This window comes from Lissotriton helveticus, chromosome 3_1, assembly GCF_964261635.1.
Source record: "Lissotriton helveticus chromosome 3_1, aLisHel1.1, whole genome shotgun sequence".
Lineage (NCBI taxonomy): Eukaryota > Metazoa > Chordata > Amphibia > Caudata > Salamandridae > Lissotriton > Lissotriton helveticus.
This window is the reverse complement of record NC_136061.1, coordinates 1257745054-1257769854: the sequence shown is the minus strand read 5'-3', so window position 1 is coordinate 1257769854 and position 24801 is coordinate 1257745054.

Genomic DNA, 24801 nt, shown 5'->3' with positions numbered 1-24801 from the left:
CCCTGACACCAGAGGACTGTATACCTCCCACCATGGTGGCTACCCCCATGGACTAATTGGAAATGATTCTCTAGGAAATACAGTACTCTCTAGTGGCCATTGAACAGCGCCTATGGGTCTTCACCACAGATATTATCCTCCTTAAAGACGACCAACACCTATTAACTGATAGGGTCAAAACCAATGAGATGACACTCTCCACCCTGTTGCTATGCCAAGCGGAACACTCTTAGCTAGTTGCCCAGCTATGCTGGTAGGTGGATAAGCTCCAGGAACATGCTGATGATGCAGAAGGGGGCACACATAGAAGTAATGTCCAGATTGTAGCCACACCAGAAGGCCAGAGGGTCAGCTCATCACTCAATACAAAGACGAGTGCCTCTGGACCTCTGTGGCTCCAGAGGGGCTTGTCAGATCTGTTTATGGTTGAGAGCACACCACGTCCCTACAAAGGAACCCATACCAGAAGCCCCACCAGACCCATTGTGGCCAGGATACTTAACTTCAAGGACCAAGACACACTCCTGCGAGCTGCTCATAAGAATGTCCCCATCATCATGGAGAATGCAAGGATCTCTCTGTTTCCAGACTACACCCTGGCTGTCCAGTGCAGACGTTCCTCCTTTATAGGAGGGAAACACCACTTGCGCACAGCTGGCCTCAAGTATGCTCTGCTGTTACCAGCCGTACACAAGGTGAAACATGATCAACAAACCAACTTTTTTTGAAACTCCAGAAACAACATGGGAGTGGCTGGAGCAGCATTTCCCGGATTACCGGAGGCAGGGACCTCCAAGGCCCTAAGGCTCAATGAAAACCTCCATGACAGTAGCGGGGCGAGGCCACCCGGGACATCTCAAGGGTCGCACCATCCCCACAGCAGGCCCTGGCTGGCCAACTGGCCGCGATCTGTTCAGTGACTACCCTGCAAATTACCAAATTGCCCACCAGGTCCAGCTCATCTCAAGGCAGTGCCTCGGACTTGGACTCCATTAGCAGCATGGCATTGTTCTTTTCGATTACCCCACAGACAGCCAATGACCTGCTGGGTTGACAGTTGTGAGTAAGATACAGGGATGGGTGCTATACTCTGCATGTAAATGTTTAGTCATACATGCCCACAGGAAGGTTCCATGGCATGTACAGATTATACTGTGATGATATGTATGTTATACATTATATGATTAACTGCCCATGCTGTTATTATCAAAGTTTTGTACAGGGGTTCTGGGTCCAGACAACCAATAACATCTGGCATAATCCCACCATGTAGTCAAAGAATGCCTGGTAGGTTTGGAACCACACACCCCAAAATCGAAGGCACATGGGTTTCTTTGGTTAATATATTGTTTGTTTTACAGCTTGGTTGAATGAAGGAACATTGTTGGACTGAGTATTGTGGGAATATGTTTAATTGTTTGACAAAGTCACCTAACTTATATGATTGAGGTAATGTGGTATGTGTTGTGAAAAACGCAATCATTGGTTTAGTCTATAAGCAAAATGTCTGCTGTAATCAGCTCCTATAACATTATCACTTTGAAGGTGAGGGGCATGGGCTCAGCACACAATACACATAGTTTAATGGCCCAATTGCACAGGTGATGTGCACATATAACCTACTTACAAGAAAACCTCCTCAGCACTTCTGAAGCCCAGAAGCTGTGTAAGAAGTAGAGGGATCAACTCTTAGACACATCATACTCTGCTGTCCCACAAGGAGCTGCGATATGGCTCCAAGCAGGGGTCCCATTTGCGGTAGTAGATACTAGGATTGATACACAGGGTTGATATGTGCTGCTGAAGAGATCCTTGGTTGGAGCATCGATTGCACTTTGGTGCATATATGCACCGAATACAGAACAAGATGTTTTCCCTTCCCACCAGTTCTCGGTGTTGGCGGACTGGACCCAATACCCGTGGGTTTTGGGGGGACTTCAATTCAGTTCTGAATATAGCCCTGGATTGCTCACACCCCCCTTGCCTGCTACTGGTCCAATGCGACAGGCTAGGGCGTTGCAGCATTGGGTGGAGGACTGGGACTTCCTGGATATATGGCGTAGCCGTAACATAGCTATGAGGGAATACTCTTTTGCTTTTGATTCTCCCCCACGTACTCTTCATTTCTACCCTGAGAGGTTCCTCTGCCCTTCCCACCTTCAACTTAGCATTACTCATGCCACATACTTAGGTAAAACACTTTCTGACCACAATCCACAAGAAACAACATTATCTTGGGGGCGGACGCCAGCAGCAATCCCTACCTGGCTCCTAGAGGATGCGGTATTCACAGAGACACTTGCCAACACAATTGACGCCTACTTCTTCAAAAGCTCCGGTGCAGCCTCCTTTCCATTGGAGGAGTGGGAGGCATTCAAAGTGGTGATAAGAGGAACATCTATAAACACTTCGCTTAGTACCCAGAGAGAAGTCCTTTGGGATCTCACACAGTAGAGAACAGTCTGGGCCCATTAGAACAGACAGCGGTGGAGAATGTTGATGCCCCGACTCCATTACAAAATGCTAGAACCACCTATGCCGAACTCCTTGAACCTCTCTGACTAATTGACTACAAGGCGTATGTGCAGAGAACACACACGGCATCGACCAGTCAGGTAGCTAGCTCGATGAATCCAGCCAGACCCAGCACCCACACTCCTCCTATCAGTAAACACACCAAATTAGGGAACAGCTGTGACCTAGCTGGAGATCAACACGGCATTCCGGGACTTTTACACTATCTTGTACACCACCCACCACCCTCTAACCCTGTTGGCAGAGCCTAATTTGTGCACTGGACGACATTCCCGAGGGTGCATGCGGATGATCGAGAGGCCCTCAATGCCCCGATTATTACAGGTGAAATATGTGGGGCCATAAAAACTTGCTCAGAATAAAACACCGGTCTCAGATGGGCTTCCAGTAGAATTTTGTTCCACACAGAACTGTCCTTGCACAGACCCCTATTGTTATTGAATACAGAGTACAGAATCCTAAGGAAGGTGCTGGCATGCCGGTTGCTCCCCCTGCTCCCACGCCTGTTACACATGGACCAGTGTGACTTTGTTCCACTCCACAATACTTCCCTAAATAGATGTTGTATGCTTTAGATAATGGATAGTGTTCAGGGACACTACCCATTTGCTGGCTGTCTCTCCTGGGATATCCGACAAGCCCTTGACACCCTACGTTGGACTTTATGTTAGCAGCGTTGGCCCGACTTGGGATACCCACAGCCTATATTTGCTGGATAAAACTGTTGTATTAGGAGCCTATGTCAAGGGCCAGAACAGGGTCCTACATCTCGGCCTCCTACCAAGTATCATGTGGGACTCAACAGGGCTGCCGGCTTTCTTCACTCTTATTTGTTTTGGAAACTGATCCCGTAGTGCAGAAAATCTGTCAAGATGCCAGAGAGTGGGTGTTCCCTATAGGTCACACAACACACTCCATATCGTTATATGCAGATGATATGATTTTGTATCGGAAGGACCTCCGCACTGGACTAGAAGGTGTAGCTCAGTTAATGTCCATGTTCAAGGATCTTTCTAGTTTTCATATAAATGCAGATAAATCGTGTGCCATCTCATTTGCCAACACCAACCTGGAACCCATACTGTTGTTCAGGAACACAAGCATACAGAAGGCACCACAAACATTCGCTACCTAGGCATTCAAGTTTATCGTTAGGCACAGGACTTAATGGAGGGTAACCTCCGGAGAATGATCAACTCACTCAAATCTCAAATGGGTTTCAGGATCAGGCTGCCCCTGTCAGTGATATGCCCTCTAGCTCCGGCAGAAATGGTTTTGCTAGCACATTTGTTGTACCACTTTGTGAGGCTGCCGATTATAGTACTGGCTTGGGGTTCTGATTGCTAACCCCACCTCTGATAGAACTCACCTGGGGTAGTGGCCGACACAAGGTAAGCCTGGCCAAATTGTATTTGCCAACGGACAGAGGCACCAGGGGTGCCCCAGACTTTAAAGCTTATTGTATAGCCGGACATCTACAAGGGCTATCCTATTGGTTGGCTGGGAATAACCTACCAGAAACAGAATACATAGCACAACAGAAAAGCTAGGGGCAGCTAAGCAAATTGGTATGTCCAGGGGCCTCTTTACCCCAAAAGGATTCACTCCTATTGCGCATAGCCATCACCTATTGGAAGACAGCTTTATGCTACACTGCCTCCCTGGCGCCCTATGCACCAAATATCCCCTTATGTGGTGTCCTCATATCTCCAGGAAAACTGATGGCGTGAAAACTAAACCCATGAAAGCAGGAGGGAGCACTAATGGTGAGTTTGCTGTTTGCAGAAGGCACATTAATGTGGCATTCCGATTTTGTGCACACCCATGGGTTATCAGAGACACTGTTATTAACACATGGCAGCATCATTTGCTATGTTCGCCAGCGCTAGGCACCAGATGGGAGGGAACCAGAAACACATGAGCTACTTCAAGCACTGTATACCATGGAACACGGTAGACACTAGAGCCTCTGGCTCTATCAGGGACTCTGGGCACACCTCATGATCCCCCTCACATCCTTAAAATCAAAATGGGAGGCAAACCTCATCCAAGAGATATCGGAAAGGAAATTTAACTTTTTACTCGAGTATCCCAAGAAGATCCTGCGCAACTCGAGATTTAGATCAATCCAATTCTCCATACTACTTAGAGCATATCTCACACCACATAGAATTAATAAAATGTTCCCCACTGCTTCCTAAAGAGCCCTTGGTGTCATACTGTAGATGCAGATGCTACACACATGTTATGGGCGTGTCCCCCCTTATCCAACTATTGGGCAGGCGTATTGGCAGCACTATCAAAGTTGACAGGCCCAAAGCACTGGCATACACCAGAACACTGTATCGGGGAACAGCGTTTACAATGCAACTTTTACAACAAAGTACCTTTACGACGTAACCATTACAACGCAACTTTTACAACGACTTGCACTGGGGGGGGCGCTCTAGGATAGGGAATAGTTTTAATTTACTATCCAACACCTTCCCTACTATCCACGGGGACTGGAGTTGGAATAGTAAATTAAACTATTCACTATCCAGCGCCCCCAACGCAAGTCGTTGTAACGACTTGCATTGTAAAACTTGCGTCGTAAAGGCATGCGTTGTAAAAGCATGCGTTGAAACGACGTACATCCCACTGTATCTTAGGCTTATAGCCCTGGCCCAAAAGCTCCAAGGTGATTGCACGCTTAACAGACTTCGCCTTGCTGTTGGCAAAGTATCTGATAATGAAACATTGGAAGTCTGAAATGGGTGCACTTGTAGCTCAGTGGTGGGAGGATACTGCACACTGGGGTCTAGCCGGAAGTGGGGCCTTATGACAGAAGAGTATAGAGGTTTCTGCAAAAAACCCTTATTGCTAGAATGGGACATATTTTTTTAGAAAGGTTCAATGTAAAGGATGATGCGGCAGAGGGAGAGCAGTGAGCTCAGACTTACTGTATACACACCCTGGTGTGGCACCATGCTGAAGGTCCTCATCCTCCAACCTTTTACTATTTTGGACATGGCTTGCAATACTTCATCATACACAACCTGCGAGAGGCAGGAACCTGCCCCCTCTGCAGATTTTGTAGTAACAAAAGCAACACTGTTAACTCTTCCACCAAAGGGCATATAGGGATTTATAATTTGTCACACGCACAGCTTTCCATTTATAAATTAACCAATAGGTGACAACATCAAGTTGAAAGGGGGAGGGAGAAGATTGATTGAATTGCATGTTACTAATGAGCACAATGTAATTAACTGTGCTCAGTTAGTTGAGAAGGAATTGCAATACTTTGTTCTGTTGTGTATAATAAATAGCTTGATTTAAATGAAATGTGAAATGAATATGTGGCATATAACTAGAATGCAATAAAGTTTGTGTTGAAATAAACAAAAAGAATAAAACATGATTTGCTTTCAGGGACTGTTTATTACTGGTCAACAAATGGGACAAAGAAGTTGAGTTAACTATGTCAAATAAATCGGCATACACACCAATAATAGACTGAAAAGGTTTATTGACAGAACAATTAATCTGAATCATAGATTCACAGATTTTCCAACAGCAATAGTCTGTAAAGCAAGCTCACAGACAGGAGGCAGGGTGTAGATGAAAGTCCTAAAATGCTTTTTGTTTTAGTTTGGTCACTTGTCTATGTCTTAAAATAATTGCTAGCAGGTGCATAGTCTCGGAATATCAGAATGAAAAAAGATCAGCTTCATGTAGGTGCATATATGTAAATGTTTGGGCTCAGTAACCTCTTGATTTTCAGGCTTTTGGAACCAAACTACAGATAAAGTAGGCAACAGTAATATATGAGGAAATGTTAGCATGAGCAAGAAAACATAGCTAGAGAGAGCTATGCTTGCACTGGTACCTAATTCAAGCAAACCCAGTTCTACACTTTTAAAATCCATCCTTTTTATGCTATTTTGTTTGCCAAATTAGGACACTTCAATATTCATTAGTCTTATCACTTCACATTCTTCTTTACTTTCATAGCATTCTGAAGTTCTGCCATCTAATTTGCAATCCTCTTCACCATCACAGATATTCAAAGGGTATAATGGCAATCTACCATTGCCTCTAATGAGACTTAAGTTTGAGTCAATACAAACTTTGGCAAGGATGTAAATCCACAAAAGAATGAAAACATGATAAACAAACCTTCACACATTCTCAATACCCATGCTCAAAAGTTGCTTTTAAATCATGACCAGAGGTTCCACATATCAAAGCCCATGCCATATCAATTGTGTGTAAATCATGAATTCCTTCAGGTACTGTATCTAACTGTCCATGTATACCGATAGATAATTTTGGAATAAAGAGTAACAGTTTATTGTGCAATTTATTTGGTGAAAGTTAATTTTAGAGCAAGTGCAATTGGGTTTGCTACTTCTACCAGTTCCTTGGTTACTCCACAAATTTCATAGATGACCCAATCCTACTCCATAGCTGGGGAACAAGAATGCAAAGATTCAGGACATTTTCAGACATGTTGCTGAACTGTGTCCTGCACAAACAGTGGTTGTGATGAGAAATGTCTGATTGCATGCACAACAAGCGTTGGTTAACAAGATCTGACCAGTCTTTCAGCAGCCAAAAAAAAGGGAGTATTTCCACACACATAGAAAGATCCAACTCTGTTCACAGTACAACAGCAGTAGATATATAGGGAAGTAAGATAAGCAGGTCCTGTGCTAGCTGGCACAACAAAAGCCAGTTGCCCTATCTGGCTTATATAAGCAATAGAAACAATATTTACTGTGCGCATAGAATAATTCAAAGTACATCAGTAAGGCACACTCCTTTTATTTGAGATATAGAACTCCTATGTATAAATTATGTATTCTTGTAATTAAATTATACATTCATTCTGGTGTTAAAACGGGTAGCAAATTTCCATCGTTACAACATAAAGATAATCTAATTTCACTCTATTGTGTAGAGCCAAATTGACAACCTTCAGCCAACATGTGTTTCATGGTAGACTTCGCCGCTTCTTTAGGCCTGAAAATAAATAATAAACTTCTTTTCATTTAAAAATGTAATTAATTTGAGTTTATCTAAACAGTTGACATAATTATACCTGTACATCATTTATTCATGTTAACGGTGAAAATCAATTCTTCAAGACAATAAAATATAGTACATCGACTTTGCCCAAAACAGTTGACATAATTATACCTGTACATCATTTATTCATGTTAACGGTGAAAATCATTTCTTCAAGACAATAAAATATAGTACATCGACTTTGCCCAAAACACTTTCAGGCAAAATGCAAATCAGAATTATCTTGGCCATTTCTTGAGATTAATTGAAGTCCCAATAAAAATGAATATCTGAAAAAGTGGAAACCCAATAGACACAATTCTCTCATAGAAATCACTGATTATAATCTATTGGTGCTTTCACTCACCCGGTTACATATGTCTGTAGTGTATCATACAAAAAAGTTTTCTCAATAAACATCAATTAATAAGTTGTTTGTAAATAAATTGATTGTATGTAGACTTCAAAAGTGGTTTCCCAGGTACTCTGCATTAATAAAACACAAAAGTTCTATTTAAAAATACTAGACTGGAGATCTGTATTGTAAATTATTCTTGCAAGAATGATACAATTTGTAGGATTTACCTCACAATGTAGGTAAGAAGTGGTGAGCATAGATCAAGAGTGAATCTTAGTTTTAATCAGGATTGAAGTGGAACCTTCAATGGGTATTGTCCTTGCAACTCAAACTGAATCAGAAAAATTAACAAACAACATAAAATTGAAGGAAATATAAGGGTGAGCCGTCACTCTCACTAGGTACTGAAGCATCTATCTATTCACATAAGACAATAACATTAAAAATAAAAATTTGGAAGTCAAATTCTTTCTTTCAACAGGTAGATAGCAGGATTGAACATGTGTTAATGTATTCCCCGTATACAGAAAGCCAATGGGGATTTCTGCTCCTGTGATGATATCTGGTATGAATTATCTTATGCAATGAGTTTCCAAAGAGACCATGCCAAGAAATCCTTATTCATGCAATCAGTATGTTTGCTTGGTTTATGACTGTAAAGCGACACACGCTTTACATCTTATAGTTTGTTTGACCTAGTCCGGTGGTGGTGTATTGCCAAAAGCTTTGGAGTGCTCCGAGATATTCACCGCACCCTGCATAAATTAGAGGGAGAGTTAAAGACACTGGAGAGACAAATGGCGGGCCGGGATGGAGGTATTGCACACCAACAGTAAATTGTCAGAATATGAGGAGGAGGCGCAACGCGAAACCAAATTTAGAAGTAAATACTGGGTAGCTCGCAGGTATAGTGAGGGAGAACGGCCAGGGAGAGCATTATCTTAGGTGGTACGGACTGACAGGGGCACCAACACCATATTAGAAATTATTGATCCGGGGGGAGAGGCCTGCAGGGATAGTGACCGCATTTTTAATGCCCTCTATACACACTGTGCACACTTATATACTACGCAATCCACGGGGGCCATAGATCTAGACGTCTTTCTAGGTGAGGTGGCATTATGCTGGCTGAGCGATGTGCACAGAATCTTCTTAAATGCTCCGTTGGAGCTGGATGAAATTAAGGAAGCCATAATGTCTCTGGGAAATGGAAAGGCACCAGGTTTAGATGGAATTTCCGCTGAATTCTATAAATGTTACATCGACATTATGGCACCGGTACTGAAGGAGGTGTTTGAAGACTCCATAGAGACGGGGCTCCTGCCCCGATCTATGCGCGAAGTGGTGATTACATCCCTACTGAAGCCAGGCAAAGACCCTCTGCGGTGTGACTCCTATAGGCCATTGTCGTTAATCAATTGTGACGCAAAAATCCTGGCCAAGGTCTTGGCCACACGGTTGTCATTACTAATGACTAGAATAATACTTCCAGATCAATCGGGTTTTGTCCCGACAAGAGTGACATCTCATAACCTCAGAACTCTTATTTCACTCATACAAACGGTTGCCCCGAGATCCCACTCGCCGCAGTGTTTTTAGATGCCTCAAAGGCGTTTGTTTCTGTAGAATGGCGCTATCTTTTTACTGTTTTACACAAAATGGGCTTTCCCTCAGTCTTTCTGGCATGGGTGCACTTGCTGTACACAGAGCCTACGGCGAAAGTACTTGCAAATGGCCGCCTATCGGAGCCCCTCAAGATCACGAGGGGCACCCGACAAGGGTGTCCCCTATCCCCCCTACTGTTCGCTATTGCAATTGCACCATTAGCGTGTCGTATACGGCAGTTACATCAAGACAGCGCTTTCTGATGCTTCCAGCGTCAGATATCCATATCACTGTACGCTGATGATGTCACTCTATACATCAAGGATCCCCAAAATAAATTGAATGCTTTGTTGCGCGAATTTGTTGTCTTTGGTAGACTGTCCGGAGGTACAATAAACTGGGGAAAGTCACAGTTCTTTCCGCTAACTCCTGCGGTGATGGAGTTTCCCTTGGACTTCCCCCTGGAATGGTGTCATTCTGATCTGCGCTATTTGGGGATTCAGATTTCCAGAGACAGGGTAGAGACTTTGCGGCTAAATTATGGAACGGCCATTACGAAATTGATAGATACTGTCACACGATAGATTGTTCTCCCTCTGTCCCTGGCTGGCAGAGTTTCCCATATTAAAATGGTCCTATAACCCCATTTTTTATATTACTTTCTTAACATCCTGTCCAACCCAGGTGCTTTTTTCTTTAAGACTTTGAAATCTGAATTGATTAGATTAGTATGGGGGGGGGCGACAACCAAGACTCAAATGGGCTGTTATGACACAACCGTATAACAAAGGGGGCTTTGATATACCAGACTTTGAGGTATACTACCTTAGCGCGCAAGCCCATTATCTATATCACTGGGTTAAACCAGCTCAATATATGCCCCAGATTGCTATTGAAGACTGGATCGCACACCCTGTACCCCTAAATGGAATTGTCTATGGGCCCACAAGCGCATTGGACACTCTTCTGACTACGGTAACCTGCACGATTAAGGCATGGCAGAGAATATTGCGTAGAATACAAGAGCCACTGCTATATGCGCCACGAATGCCTCTTACATATCATCCCCAGGTAGCACTGCTACAAGAAGCAGGATTTCAAAAAATGTGCCGCGCATTACACATAACTTCATGGGGGGACTTATTCATTGGAGGAGAATTTCGCACTCGAGAAAGTTTCTTTGGTGGACACACCCCTAACCCCCTAGAGGTTTTTTACTATTTACGACTGAGGGAAGGTATGAAGGCTCTACTTCCAGAGTACCCAAAGGAGCCGATCTGCGTTGCCCACCTTAAATGCTGTATTGAGTAGTAAGGATGGCGCACACATGGTCTCACGCATATACGATAGTCTTCGCACTCACACCCCGGTAGTAACGGGCACGGCAAGGGGACACTGGAATGAGAATCTGGACAGGGGGATGACTGATGAGCAGTGGGAATATTGTTGTGGCGTTACGGGGCACATAACCTCCAGTTGTCGCTTCAAAATCATTCACTATAAATTTCTACCTAGAATCTATTACACCCCTGCACGTAAATATAGGTTCCAACTATTTATTTATTTATTTATTTTAGCGATTTGTATAGCGCCTGGTGACCCAAGGGCATCCCCGCGCTGTAAGGAGATTGTTTATCCTGTAAGGAGAGGGAGGAAGGAGGAACGGTTATTTCGGGAATAGGTGCGTTTTCAGTTTTTTGCGAAAGGTCAGGTAGCTGGCTTCCAGTCTGAGGGTGCGTGGGAGGGAATTCCATCTCACGGCCGCTTGCACCGAGAATCGTCGGCCTCCGGTGCGGGTCCTTTTGAATTTGGGGACGTTGGCCAGGTGCTCACTGTCTGAACGGAGGGATCTGGATGCTTTGTAGGGGGTGACCAGGCTGCTGAGGATAGTAGGGCCAGATCCGTTGATAAGTTTGTGTGTTGTACACATGGCTTTGAATTCCACCCTTTGGCGAACAGGGAGCCAGTGCAAGGCCTTGAGGGCTGGTTTTGCTGACACTCTCGAAGGAAGGTTCGTGAGCAGACGGGCCGCAGCGTTCTGTGTCCGCTGTAGTCTAGTCAGGGTGGCCTCTGGAGCACCCAGGTAGACCATATTGCTGTAGTCAAGACGGGACAATACTAGCCCCTGGATAAGAAGTTTCCTAGAGGCAGGTGGTAGTAATGGGAAGATATTACGGGTGGTGCGCATGAGCCCAAAGCAGGTGCCAGCAGTTTTGGCCGCTTGCGTCTTCATGGTGAGCTCCGGTTCGAGCCATACTTCAAGGGTTTTGATTTCACGCTTTGGGGAGGGGATTTCTCCGAATACGTCAGGCCAGACTGTTGGGGGGATAGTTGCCCATTGTTTTCCCAGGAGCATCACTTCGGTCTTAGACCCATTTAATTTTAGTGATGAATCACTCATCCAGCTGTGTATTTGGGTAAGGCAGTTCGCCAGTTTCTCCAGGTGGTCGACTAGTTGGGATAGAAAGACGACCAGTTGAGTGTCATCAGCGTAGCTTACCATTTTTATGTTAAATGGTGTCACCACGTCTTCCAGGGGAGCCATATATGCGTTAAAAAGCGTCGGGCTCAGGGAAGATCCCTGAGGGACCCCGCTTGTGAGGGGGAGGGTGGCTGAGTGGTAGTTGCCGTCCCATACCTGGAACGTGCGTCCGGTGAGGAAGGATTCTGTCCAACTAAGTGCCGTCCCGGTGATCCCTGCTGCCGCGAGCCGATGGAGGAGGACACGGTGGTTGACTGTGTCGAAGGCTGCGCTGAGATCCAGGAGGATCACTGCCACTGACCCTCCTGAATCCAGTATGCGCCTTGCCTCCTCGATGACGGCGAGGAGGGCAGTATCTGTGCCATGGCCCGGGCGGAAACCAGTTTGGGATTCCCGTAAGATGTTGTTTGTTTCAAAAAACTGGGACAATTGTCTGTTGACCAGTTTCTCAGCTAGCTTGCTGATTGCCGGTAGGAGAGAAATTGGACGATAGTTTCCCATGTCTGCTGGATCGAGCTGTGGTTTTTTAAGGAGTCCTTTTACCACCGCGCTCTTCCAGCTGGCAGGGACAGATCCCTGGGTAAGTGAGCTATTAATGAGCTCCGTGACCGTGGGAACGATGACAGGGGCCACAGTTTTGAGGAATCTGATGGGAGCCGCATCAAGTGGTGAACCACTTCTCATTTTGGTCATGGTTCGCTCGACCTCCAGACATGTTACTGGCCTGAATGTCTCAAGTTGAGGACGAGGATTACTTTCGGTTTGACTGGGGGGTGTCGGATTGTCCAAGTGGCTGGTGGGCCCGGAAGGGGGGAGGGAAACTAGTATACGAGCGATTTTATCGTTGAAGTACGTGGCTAGGTCATTACTTCGGTCCACCGAGGGGACACTGGAGGACGGGGAATGGGGTACTTTGAGCAGCTCCTTTACGATTATGAAGGATTCCCTGGCTGAATTAGAAGATTCTGTAATCCGCGTGTCATAGTGGGAGGCTTTGGCGTGCCTGATGGCATCTTTGTAGAGTCTGACTGTATTGTGGTATGCTTCCTTGCTGGAGTGCTGCCAGTCTTTCCTCCAAAGCCGTTCGGCTCTTTTACAGTTTTTACGGAGGAGTCGGAGGTCAGTGGTATACCACGGGGCGGACCCAGGTTTTCCGTTTTTATCCTCCCTAGTTCTTAGTGGGAGTACGGAGTCCAGGGAGGTGGTGATCCACTCTCTGAAATTGCTGTCAGCGACAGCCGGGTCGTCTGCGCGTGCCGGGCTGGAGTTTTTAAGAATGCTGGCCCACTCTTCGGTAGGAAGTCTGGACCAGGTCCTGTCCCTTATGTAGGTGGGCGGTTTTTGAGGTTTCCTGAAGAAACCTGGCAGTAGGAAGGAAATTAGGAAATGGTCTGTCCAGGGTAAGGGGGAGGCATCCTTCACTTGCATCAATGGAGTGTTGGTGAACACTGGATCCAGCAGGTGACCCTTGGTATGAGTGGGTCCAGAATTAAGGAGGTGGATGTCAAGTGCTGCCAGATCAGCGATCAGGTCTGCTGCTGTCTGGTCAGTAGGGTCATCGAGATGGATGTTAAGATCTCCTATTATCAGGAAATTCGATATGGAGTGGGCCAGGGTTGCTACAGTGTCCAGGAGAGCGCTCGCGAAAGGGCCTGGATGCCCGGGAGAGCGGTAGACAAGGACTCCTGTCAGAGAGTTGGTCGAGTCTAGCTTGATTGTAAATTGCAGGCTTTCAGAGTCAGGGATCTGCGCATCCTCAGATTTGCAAAGAAGGTGGTCCCGGTGGATGATGGCGACACCGCCACCTCGGCCTAGGGGGCGGGGTAGGGACTGAATGAGGAAGCCTGGAGGGGTTGCTAGCACCATGTCTGCCTCAGAATGTGGGGCGAGCCATGTTTCCGTGAGGAAGAGGATATCAATCTTTTGGTCTTCAATGAGGTGGTTGATCTGCGTCGCATGTTTGGGGAGCGAACGGCAGTTAAGTGAGGCCAGTATCAGGGCAGCAGGTTTGTGAGGTTTTATAAGTAATTTGCGTTGTACTGGCTTGCAGAGGGTACAGCGGATGAAAGGTCCATTTAGGTCGTGAGTGTATTTACAAGAGGGGGTGGGGGTCTGAGACTTAGTAACTCCCGACGTGAGTATCTTACCTTAGGGGCAGCTGTGTCCGGCAGGGGTAGTGGCCCTAGGCCCGGTCGTGCGCGGACGGGCGCAGACGGGCTTGCCTTAGGCGCGCCTTTGGCGCGCAAACGGCGCCCCCGCTGCGCTCGTCCGCTGCGCTGGTATGGCCGGCACATTTGTATTCTCTGGGGGTGGGCGTGGCCTCGCAGTGGGCGTGGCTACCGCCTTGGGCGTTTCCTGATTCAGCGCTGGGGTCGCTGTGTCAGGGGTGGTCGGGGAGGTTTGTGAGGGCGCGTTCAAGTCAGCGCTTCCAAGCAGGTGAGCTCTAAGGTCTTTAAAATTCTAACACAAATGAAAATGGTGCAGTTTTTTAAAAACAGATGAAAATACAGTCCTCCGGCTTCCGCCTCAGAGGATAACAACAAGTCATTGATAAGGAGCACATAAAAGCACATAAAAGAATTGTGAAATGCAGGAGATACAGGCAAAATACAGTAATAAAAATAATATAGCCGAACATATATTAAAAAAGTGCAAATAGGAGAATTAAGAATTGTAGGGGATAGATGCAAATAAAAGAATTATGAGTTGCAAGGGATACAGACAAAAACAGCAATAAAAATAATATAGCCAAGCATACATTAATAACGTGCCAAAAATAGAATTAAGAATTGCAGGGGCGGGACTTAAACCCTGGTCCCGAGCCAGACCTCAGCATCAATCCTCGTCAGGCTACACTGTGTGGTAAGTCATATAAAAACTGACACTAGATATAAACATTTAGAAGTAGAGACCATAAGCACATGAAGGGATATAGACGAATAAAGCAATAACAGTAGTGAGGCTTATGGGTCGAGGGAAACGGGTGGATGGCGGGAATAACGAGGGATATTGTCCGATGGAGTGATCCCCTACCCTGGAGCTCTTGTAAGAGAGCTCCTACTCGACATCCCCACCTATGGCAGGGTCAAGAAGTAATGAGGCAGCCCTCCTTAGCAGTACATCCTACGGAAACACCCTGGGCAAACCGGAACTCACGCACAAGCAATTCTGTCTGCAGTATGTTCGCCGATCATAGGCAGTGCGCTCTCATTTATCCCCTCCTGATGGGCATCAGATCCACAGGCTGCACAGTAGCGCGATACAATGAACCCGCAAGCAGGCGAATGCAAATAGCCTGAAGTCGTTGCCAGAGACGTCCCTTCCCGCTGAGTGCATGTCTGGCAGTCTAATCATACTGAATGGTCAAGTCCTGTGTCACCATATCCCCCCAGCGTCTCCTCTTCCTTTAGCTAATGTGATTATGTCACATTGCAGTGTGGCACATTTTTGCACATATACTTAGTGGCTGCTATCGTAATTATAGCGACCTGTCCAGAGCCTGGAGCGTCATTAAGACCTGTGTCCTTCAATTCCTTCATCACCGCCGAACCTCCATTACAAGCGGCCTCTAGTGGATCGGAGCAGTATGCGCACGTTGTCTCTGTCAGCTTCAGTCAGCGCACGGAGAGTCCAGATGTGCAGGGCTTTTTTTTTTTCTTTTTTTTCTATTATGTGTCACTGTGCATTTCGATCAAGAGCATCAAAGCATGAACCCAGTGTCCGCTACTGGTGCATTTCTCGCTCAGACACTTTGCGTTTCACTGCTTCATTCATTTTGCCCAGTATCGGAGCTCCGTGGAACGCACACCAGAAATCCCTCACTTTTCAAACCACATAGCGCCCGGTGCCAGTCGCTCACTTACGCTGCTCCTCCTATTCCATGAGAGCCCTCATGGGGTATGTGTGGGCATAATTTGAGGTCTTTTGAGGTGCATTTAGCGCTCAGACACTATGCGTTCAACTGCGTCCTCCAGTTTGCCCAGTATCGGAGCTCCGTGGAACGCACGCCAGGAATCACTCACTGTTCATACCCCACAGCGCCCGGTGCCAGTCGCTCACTTACGCTGCTCCTCTGATTCCATGAGATCCCTCACGGAGTATGTGTGGGCATAATTCGAGGTCCTTTGAGGCTCTTCTCTGCTTAAGCTGTATTTCGCGGGCGCCGCCATTTTTAACCCCCGGCCGAAGTGTTTACTTCTCCGCTCCACAATTTTTCCTTTAGGCGTTTTTAGACTTTAGAAACACCCGCTGATCATAGTCGAGGCGTTCCGACACCATAATCATCAAGGTCGGTGCATTTTATCGCCAGCGGCACGCCAAAACTGTGGTAGCAGACTCCCGTCCGGCGGAGCTGTCCGCAACAACGTCCTGACTCTGCTGATAGCGCGACTATCTGACACAGACTGTTGCGAACAATGTGGGCGACCCGGGGCCGGCTTCTTGCACTTAGCATGGGAGAGCCCACAGGTGGGGCAATACTGGGAGCAAGTACACAACGCAATAGAACAGATGATTGAAACTAGCGTTCCCAAAGATCCACTGATATTGTTATTAGGCTAAACAGCACAGATACCGAAAAACAGCAGGAAATTCCTGGATGTGTCAATATTGCTGGCCAAACGACGCCTTGCCTGTAGGTGGGGGAGGGGCCGCGCCCCTAAATTTAAGGAATGGGTTCAGGATATGGTATATTGCCAAGACCAGTGTAGGATTCATGCAGAGACCCAACCCATGCCCTCCAGACCCAAAGATATATGGGGACCATTGTAGTCATACTTACAACAAAAAGAGACAACGCCAGATGAGGTACACACCCCTGACACGCAAGGATTAGAAGTGGTTACGGAGGGCACTGCCGCCTGCTAGAGTCACCATGGGTGGGCGGCATTTCACTGGTGAGGCCACGGTCATGACTCGGAATCAGGTTCACACTTGCGTGAAATACAATACTACAAGTACTTTATGTTGGCTATGACATTGTCGGGGGCTGAGGTGTCTCCTGCCTACATTGCATAACAGGCTATATATCTTACTATGTTAAATGAATTGTTGAGCTTCACCTATGTATTACTCATACACCGCTGGCTACTGATCCAACTGCTGAAATTCCCTTCTGCATCAACTGAAATGTATGACTGTATGTTAATCCAAAAATTCCAAAAATAAAGTGTTTAAAAAAAGAAATTGTTTGACCTACCTGCTCACTCGGAAATAACTCTAGAAAGGGGATGCTGCTAAGCAGGTTGAAAAGAAGCCCCAAACAGGGTGACTCAATACTCTCACTAGGTACTGAAGCATCGATCTTCTCATATAAGACATTAATATTGAAAATAAAAATATGGACGTGAATTAATTTCAACAAGTAGATAGCAGGATCGATGCTAAAGTATTTTCCTAATACAGTGAGCTAATTCCCGCTCGTGTTGTACGATTAAATTCCTAGCAGTAATGCTCCCAGTTGCGAACTATGTGTTTCGGAGAGGATGGGTAACCTAGTCAAAGAGACACATAATTTTAAATAAACCATATTGCCTTTTGCAAATCATTTTATCAGTTTTAAAATTAACAAGATAGTTTTGAGATGCTCACTGGAATAGTACAAATCGCTTGTAGACCAAATAACATCAACTTGGGTATAATAGGCTAAAAACAAAATAAAAGACAATGTAAAAGTTATGTTATCCTAACTAAAACTAGTTGATATTAAATAGCTCAGGTCCCATTCTCAGCCTTAAGATAATGTAGAAGGAATGTACTCCAGAGTGTCCATATCCATCCAGTGCTAAAGAAAACATAAAACTTTCCCTCTATATAAACTGGTTGAAATGATTACTGGTGCAGAGCACCTGAATCGAGTGACCAATCTTAGACTACAGAAATAAACAACGTCTACCACCTCAGATATTTTATATAGGTATAACTATGTAAACATTGACATCCAAAATATACTCTTGAGCCAAACAGATCGCTCAGAAATAATCTATTTATTTAGTGTTCTTTTCTCTCTTTCTTTTATATTAGCATTTCTAACACTACATAACACTCACTTCTAAATAACTTATTAATCACAAAACATAAAAATATTTTTTGATACAAAACACCAGACCAGATCTAAGAACTGAAAGCATAACTTCAAAATTAGATCCTGATATAACTGACAATTTCTTGTTTTATTGCACATAACTTAGACTACGTTAGAGATACATTCATCCCATTTTCTGTAGAATACATAATTTCATACGAACATGACAACACAATATATTTTCGAATTCTTTTGTAGATTGAGATCATGGAGACAGACCCCATCAGTTAGACATGTAAATAGTGCGGTCTTCTGGTTTACTTTCTGGTTCAAATGCCGCTGACGTGTATTTCGGTGTAAGACCAAATGCAGTATCAACTTTCTCAGGGCCCTAGGTAACAGAATGTGAATAAAAGCAAGAAGGGGGGGTCGGGGAAAAGCTAAGAGAAAACAGAACAAATCTGAAACCACAATACAAAAAAATTAAAACACTCATATTTAATAGAGGACGTGTACTTAGACAACAGAACACAGGGTGTGTAACAAGAAGGTATCCATTTACCCCACTGTGATAAAAGGTACTATATCGAAAAAGTTCCTTTACTTTAACATAGAGCTGTTGCACCAATAAAGTGTGCAAACCTTGTTGATACCAAAGTGTGGACATAGAAGACAAACATAAACCTCCAAGGTGTAAAATAGATTTTGCTTCCACCAAGACTACCAAATCGAAATGGCATCCAAACTGTGAATGTATATATAGCAACTTTCTGGTTCTACCAAAGTCTGCAAATTGATAGCATGGTAAACTGAATCTCAAGTTACACGGCCGGACACTGGCAGGAGAGGAAGGGACCTAGGGGTCGCTTCCAAGGAGATACTCACTGGAGTAGGAAAGAGATATGCAGTCTACTTAGAAAGATAAGAATGTGTATCTGATGTGGTAATAGAGGAAATGTCTGGAAACACTCACCTTTACGGAGGAGCTCAGTGGTAGGTTACTCCTCCTATAGGGGTCAAACTGTCGGTCAGTCTCCAAAGACAATAAGTCTTTTTTTCAGATGTGTTCAGTTGTCTCCCAGCTGTTCCCCGACTCTCCCCCTTCTTTATTTTTTCATGTTCTGCTTCTTAGTGCTCTGAGGAAGGTGGTACCGTATTTGGTCTTACACCGAAACGTGCATCAGCGCCATTCAAAACTAAGGCCCCCATTAGGATGGCGGGCGGACTTTGCCCGCCCGCCACACTTGCGGAAAACGGGACCGCCTGCCTTAAGGGCGGGGGTCCCGACCTTAGCATTAGGATGCGCCCGCCACAGTGGCGGGCGCATCCCTCATTTCTAACATTGTGGCGGGCGGTGCTCACTGCACCGCCCGCACACAATGTCAGAAATGCATGCATGAATTTGCATACACGAAGCGGCAGGCACCGCGCGGTGCCTGCTGTTTAATGTATGTGGTACCCCCCCTGTGCACCCCCCACACCCCATGCGGGCCCCCAGAGTGAAGACTGCATGTCTTTCCGTGGTGGAAGGCATCTGAATTGGCCCTTCGTAATATGGCTGGAGGTGTCTATTAGACACTGCCACCATATTAATCCTTTTCCACCCCGGCCGCAAGGCGACCGGGGCGGAAAAGCGGCGGACTGTCTTTCCGTCCGCCGCGTTCCCCCCCGCCATACTAATATGGCGGGGGGGAATTCACTTGCGGATGTCGGGCGGATTGCCCCCGCCAGGCCGGCGGTGGCTACCTCTAAATGTGAACGCTAAAACCACACCATTTACATGTCTCCATGATCTCCAATCTATAAAAGAGTTTGACAATATATTATGTTGTCATGTTCGTATGAAGTTATATATTCTATAGAAAATGGGATGAAAGTATGCCTAACATATTCTGTTATGTTTAATATGACAAGAAAAGTTCTGTTATATTAGTATCTAATTTTCAATTGAACATATTCTTTTCTTAGGTCTGGTGTTCTGTATCAAAAAATATTTTAATGGTATTCTGTTTGATTGAGGGTTAATGCATAAAGTATGAATGAGATATGCATTTGTGTATATATAACGTTTTAGCATGAATGGGGTGTAAGGTGGATCAGCTGTGAAATTATATATGTGTACTTTATACAGCGTTTATCTGGTGTTATGTCAAAGCTTAAGTATTTTGTGATTAATGGGCTATTTAGAGGCGAGTGTTGTATAGTGTTAAAAATGCAAATATAAAGAAAGAGAGAAAAAAACACTAGATAAATATATTTCTCTGGATTATATGTATGTCTCAAGAGTATATTTTGAATATTAATGTTTATAGAGATGTACCCATATAGTGGCAGATGTTGCTTATTTCTATATCTTACTGCCCCTGGTCCTGCTACTCTATACCTAATTTTCAGAGGCCTACTATACTCCTTATAATGTTCCCAGCATGTTGCTGTGAGGGTTCTTGTGTTGAATAGAGTAAGTGTATGAATAACTTACCTTTTGGTGCCTGGATTTGTTCTTGGTGTGTAACTTTCTATTCTGAACACTGTGTATATTACCTGAGTTTGAATATTTAAGGCCTTATTTATGAGGCCCTTATGCTGCAATTGCGTCACTTTTGTGATGCTGCGGCGGTGTAAAATATGTGCCACACTGCACAATATTCACAAAGTGACGCATCTAGGTGGATGTGTTACTTTATAAACCCCTGATCTACATTATACCTTCAACAGGTATAATGTATGCAGCGTGGGCGTTCCGATGCAGAAAATCCTTGTAGAAGAGTTGCAGTGAAATCTATGAGATTTCACTGCACCACTTCTACGGCGTCTCTGTGTCAAACCCTTACGCCTGCTTGAAGCAGGCATAATGGGTGATACAGACCTTTCCACATGGGGTTTGCCCCATATGAAATCACACATTATTGGAGTTGTGTCTGTTTCCAGGCACACTCCCGGAATTTGACATTTTTGTGTCAACAGATACTTCAGGATTCCTGTCGTATCTGTTAATTCTTGCGACATTAAGCGCCATACAGTAAATATTTAGCACCCATGGTGTTGCAAGTAAGGCGCACCGTGTTGTTTCACTGCAGCTATGCAACACTTTTCATAAATGAGGCCCAGAGAGTCCTTATCCATCCGCTAACCCTGCATATATATGGAGAGCATTAGAATCTTTGGTTTTAGCAATGAAGGTTTTTTTGTAAACTTCTCGGCCAGACCAATGTAGGGGAGAGACCGATAGCCATCTCAAAAGGACTGAATGATGAATGTGACAAACTTCTTAATCTGAAAAAGAAAGCAAAGAGAACTGAGTCACATGCTGACTTTATGCTTGAATACTTAAAAGCTGGTATCATCTCTATAGGTTTGAGGGTAAGGAATATTTCAGGCTTATTCGTAAAAATCAGGAAATTCCTGGAGAAATGGTCATTGATATTTAACCATTGCTTCAGTGACTGGATGATCCTCATTAAAGAAATGGCAAGAGAGGTGGTTGCTATTCTGACAAAAGAGATTGAGGAACTTGAGGAGAACTTTAGAAAAATTAATGCACTCGATGAGTCCAGGAATTGAATTGAAGAAGTAAATTCAGAACTTGATTAATTCAGTGACTACCTGCTCCAAAAGAAAAGAAGACTGATAAACTAAGAAAATACATTAGGTTCATTTCATAAGAAGTCCACCCGTAGCTCACTGAAAACTACTATATCATCTCCCGGATGCGTCATCTGACCTCTCCCACATAAGTCCTTCCGTGGTATCAGGAGCACACCATGTTGAGTCCTCACTCTATATTTTTTTTGTATATTTTTCTGTGCAATGCTTTTTCGTGTGTTAATTGTTTCCATTTGATATCATTAGGCTACATTTTTTTCCTTAATTCACATACTATATATTTTCATCCATTTATATATTCTGGTTTGCACTCTGTTGGTTGCCCATTTACAGTAAATTTGTTTCACTATATTTACTTGCTCTGTGGAGACTACATGTACTCTCCCTACTCTCCCTAGGGGCCTGCCCATCTGGTCGATATTTATTGGTCTTGTTCCAGTGACGCATGATGGCCACACTCTGGCATAAAGGATCCTTTCTCCTTTTTCCTCTAGAGTTATCTGACATGAGTGTCCCTAATTTTTACCCAATATGGTGGCTAAAATTAGTCTCTATCCTGCCTAGGTATCGTACGTAGGTTAGTTCTCCTATGCATCTTCCTCACATACATTTCTGTACCAGATATTTAAACTGGTGTCGACAGGCTCGGCTTGTTCCAGTCACTTTCGCTACAGGACCTGGCATGCTTGTGGTGATCAAATGACGATCTGCCGTGTAGTTCAGGTAAGGTGTACGGATGCTTTTAACTCTTGGACATGGCTCTCTGGGGAACAACACTACTGGGAACCCCACCTATCTACCTCTTGTGGCTCCCTCATAGTCTTCAATGCTCTCCAACTGGAAACCTGTATTGCACTTTTGTGCCTGATTGAGGGACTTGTAATGACCTATGTTAATTCCTAATAAAGGGGATACACAGAAATATAGCGTGATTCCGCCATAGTACTGTACTGAAGGATCCAATGCATATATCCTTTTCACTAACCCTCATATATATCGGGGTTAGGCCTTATCAGTGATGTATGAATGCTCTTACTGTGTGTGCACACTTCCTAGCCCTGGGCCGCTTGTAAGGTAACCCACGCTAATTCTTGGCACCAGGGGGCATGTTCACAAGTGAATGGCTCTGTATGGCATTAAGCAAACATTGTTAACACCATGCTACTCCGTTCTGAAACCATAGGGATGTGCCATATTTACAATGGTACTTCACATTCCTGTGTTTTCCCTAGTTCTGGCGCTATAATCAGCTGCCTAGCACTAAGGCAGGAACCCTTGCGCCATAGAGCAGTGGTGCCTGCATTGAGGGAATGATTGTTTAGGTGCAGGGAGGTGCTCCTTCCTGCACATAAACAATCACTAATGATGATTTGTAACTTCTATGTGTGCTGCATTGTGCAGCACACATAGAAGTTGCAAATCGTCATTTTTTTTAATGATTGTTTATGTGCAGGAAGGGACACCTTCCTGCAAATAACAATCATTCATGGCGATTTGCTACTTCTATGTGGCAAAAACGAGGAGAAATTAAACCTTTCTCCTCATTTCACCATGTTAAGACCAGGTTTTCCCTGGTCTTAATTTTGGCGCTGCCCCATATTTACACCACCCTTGTAAATAGGGGGCAGCGTCAAAAAGCAATGGGTGTTGCGGCGGAACACCTACCACAACAATCAATCAATCAATCAATCAAGGACATTTATAGAGCGCACTACTCACCCGGAGGGTCTCAAGGCGCTTGGGGGGGGGGGTGCTGCTACTGCTCGAACAGCCAGGTCTTGAGCTTCTTCCTGAAGGAGAGGTGGTCTTGGGTCAGGCGCAGGTCGGTCGGGAGTGAGTTCCAGGTCTTGGCGGCCAGGTAGGAGAAGGACCTTCCTCCTGTTGTCGTTCTTCGGATGCGGGGGACGGCGGCGAGGGCGTGACTGGCTGATCGGAGGTGGCGTTTGGGAGCGTAGAAGTTGATGCGGTTGTTGAGGTAGCTCGGGCCTTGATCGTGCAGGGCTTTGTGTGCGTGGGTGAGGAGACGGAAGGTGATTCTCTTGTTGACGGGGAGCCAGTGCAGGTCTCTCAGATGTCCGGAGATGTGGCTGCGTCGGGGGATGTCGAGGATGAGTCTGGCTGAGGCGTTCTGGATCCGCTGGAGTCTCTTCTGGAGCTTGGCGGTGGTTCCGGCGTAGAGGGCGTTGCCGTAGTCCCGCCCTTCTCATGCTAAGTGCTGCATGAAAGCGGGCCTTATTTACAAGGCGGTGTTAAGCCATGTTAAGTAGCTTAACTCCTGTGGCAATAAACTCTTGTAAATATGCCCCTATGCCATTTAGAATCACTATCAATAGGTTCACTATCTTCCATCTTCCAGCTGTTCATTTTTTGGCTTGTGCCACTATTACTGACTGGAGAGGGTCTCCTATGAGGCCTGGTATAAGTACTGGCTGTCCAGGACTCTTGTCTTCATGTAGCCTGCTTACACTTTGGTATTTCATTACTCAGAGTAGGTGGAAATATTCCACTCCTGGCTCAGTAGCCTCTTTAGGAGACATGGAGACTTTCAGATATATCGCAACTTTTACCTACGATCTTATTTATTTTATTTGGTTTGCGGGCAATCCTTTCAGAATTGCTGTGCCTATTATAGATTCTGTAGTCCATACAATTAACTTCTCCCCTTCCTCCTTGTAGTATATTTTAAAGCACAAATGTATGGGTTTTCAGTGCTACATCCCTTACAAGGATTCTGACATAACCGACAAGTAACCCCATTTGCAAAGACTTATTGTCTTTGAAGATTGGCCTACAGTTTGGCCCTTTTAGGAGGAGTAATGCTATCTCTGTGCTCCCACATAGAGGTGAGTGTTTCCCAACCTTTGCTCCATATCCCCATCAGATACACATTCTTACCTTTGTAAGTGGTCTCTTTCTCTCTGTCCTACCTTAGAGGATTCTGCGCTGGCAGCGACCCCTTGATCGCTTGGCCTCTCCTGTTGGTGTGCAGCTGTGTAACTTGGGATTCAGTTTACCACGCTATCAATTTGTAGACTTTGTTTGGACCTAAAAGCTGCTATATATACATTCAGTTTGGGTGCCATTTCTGTTTGGTAGTCTTGGGGAGAGCAAAATCTATTTTACACATTGGAGGTTTATGTTTGT